We start from the raw sequence: 2,370 nt of genomic DNA, 5'->3' as shown, positions 1-2,370 counted from the left end.
CACTTTCCGCTGCTGTGGGAGCATGTCCTTGGAGGTACCTTTCATCTGTTTTCTCAACTCCAAACATCTTAGGACCATGGGTTGTGACTGGTGGGACTATGTATCTTGCTATTTTCAAGACGGAGTTTATTTTCACATGGTGTCACTCTGGCTGTCCTGTTTCCCTGATACTGTCTCTTCTCCTTCTGTGATTCTAATGCTACAAACGATAGATATCATTTTAGTATTTTCTCACGGGTCCTAGCGATTGTATTCATTTTTCTTTCAGTCTGTTTCTCTGACTTGTTCACATTGAACAATTTCCTTTTGGGGTAGGTTGCTAGTTCTGTTTTCGCAGGTGGTTTACCTGACTTCCCAGCCAGTCACAGTGGTCCTTGTCCCCATGGTGGGACCAGGGCAAGAGAGGGCCCTGGGTTGGGGGTGGGGTTCAGTTGAAGATGGGGTGAGTTTTGAGGGGAGCACTACTTGAGTCCCAGAGGCATAGGAAACAGCAGAGGGAGGTGAGATTCCCTCATCCTCAGTGAGGACGGGAATCGAGGGTTTGGGGCGTGGCACTGGGAACGGCAGCCCTCCCCAGCCCCCAGCCGCGCATGCTCCCTGGGCTCCCGCCTCAGTGCGCATGTTCACTGGGCGTCTTCTGCCCCGCCCCTTCGCTCACGTGCAGAACGCCAGGGAGCTGTGAGGCAGTGCGGTCTGGTTCCTGACGTGGGGACTCCTTTTCCTCTACTGAGATTCATCTGGTAGGTGTGCGGGCCAGTCATCCCGGGGGCTGAAGTGTGAGTGAGGGTGGAGAGGGCCTCGGGTGGGTCAGGCGGGTCCCGCTTCCTGGTCTGTGGCCTCTGAGGGAGAAGGGCCACGAGGTCGTCCTCCTTCCCTTCACAGGCTGTGAGGCCACCAGGGGCTTCGTGGTCGTGAAGGGGCCTGGGCAGGGAGGAAGGAGGAAGGTGGGCCGCGGAGGGGAGGCGGTCAGGGGCTCAGGTGAAGATGGGGTGAGTGCTGTTGGGGGGATGGAAGTCCCGAGGTGCCGAGAACCCCCAACGCCACAGGGCAGATTTCCTGAATGGGGCCCCTGGCGGGGGCGAGGCGGGTGGTAAAGAAGGGACCTGGCACCTGGGAAGGCTGCGGCCTGGTGAGCGCCCCCCAGCGGTGTGGAGTGCGGAGCCACCCAGTGAGAAGCACTGCAAGGTCTCACCTCCGCCATGGAAGGTCCGAAAACAGCGGGAAAGAGTGGGCGAGGCAGTGCGGTCCAACCAAACTTGTTGTGAGGAGGGGTGAATGGCCCTAGGAAGTGGGAGTGTGCCCAAAGCAGCAATCACGAGAATTGTGATTCACTAGTGTTTTCGTGGGGAGTCCACTTGTGAAACTAAACCTCATCAGAAATGACCTCTGTCTGCGGGGCGCAGTGGCGCTCGCCTGTAGTCCCAGTTACTCAGGACGCGGAGGTGGGAGGATCCCTTGAGCGGGAGGTCGAGGCTGCAGTGAGCTGTGATCACGCCGCTGCACTCCAGCCTGAGCAACACAGCGAGGAGACCGCGTGTCCAAAAGAAATTTAGAAAAAAATGTCCTCTGCCTTTTGCCACACGCCTTAAGATGATTGCTCTGCCAGTTTGGCCAGCATAAATGGCTTTGTAGGCACTCAGACAGCGTACACACGTATGCTTAACTCCGGGACTTATTTTGAGAGTATTTTCAAAATTAAAACGGCAAGTTAACATTTATCCATGGAAGTGATCGAATATAGCAGCCCTCTCGAGCGCATGTTCCCAATCACGGTTGTCTGTTTTCAGTGTGAAATATGAGTTGGCGAAGAAGATCGACCTATCGGCCTAGACCAAGACGCTATGTAGAGCCTCCTGAAGTGATTGGGCCTATGCTGGTGAGTGCTTAAACGTTAATTCGATGTTTTCTATGAGCAGAAATTAATTTTTGTGATAGTGTTGTTGCATTCGTGTGGACATGCTGATAAAGGTGTTTCCTGCTCATAAAAAATGATGATGGCATCTGATGAAGGAAACATGGATTCTGGAGGATTTTTTTTTCCTCTAGTGTTCTTCAGCTTTTGCCCATGACTTCTCTCTCATGCTTTGTTCGTTAATGACAGATTGTACACATCTATTCCAATACAGAGTATAATAGCTTCCAAAGTCCTCGTGCGTCACTTTTCTCACAGTAACCTCCCTGTGGGTGGAGTAACCTTATTGGGCATAGAGCATAGAGTTGGAGAAATGTCTTTAGGCTTAGTTATGACCAGAAATAGCCATGTATTCTGTGTATAGATGTACAATTTTGCATCAATAACAAAACTTTTTTTTATCTGCACACCCACACATATTCCCCAGCCTGAGCAGTTCAGTGATGAAGTGGAATCAC

The 2,370-nt window shown here is 52.2% G+C and overlaps 1 long non-coding RNA gene across 1 annotated transcript; it reads left to right on the top strand.

Annotated features, from left to right (window-relative positions):
* Positions 1-629: 629 nt before the first annotated feature.
* On the top strand, positions 630-2,369 carry LOC116810215 (uncharacterized). Its single transcript, XR_004370237.2, has 3 exons — positions 630-740; positions 1,788-1,876; positions 2,340-2,369. It is a non-coding gene; the product is annotated as an uncharacterized LOC116810215 (long non-coding RNA).
* The last annotated feature ends 1 nt before the right edge of the window (position 2,370 follows it).

Source organism: Hylobates moloch, unplaced genomic scaffold (assembly GCF_009828535.3).
Source record: "Hylobates moloch isolate HMO894 unplaced genomic scaffold, HMol_V3 SCAFFOLD_6617, whole genome shotgun sequence".
In the NCBI taxonomy this organism is placed as follows: Eukaryota; Metazoa; Chordata; class Mammalia; order Primates; family Hylobatidae; genus Hylobates; species Hylobates moloch.
Note: the sequence above shows the minus strand (reverse complement) of the source record. Positions and strands in the feature narration are given on the sequence as shown.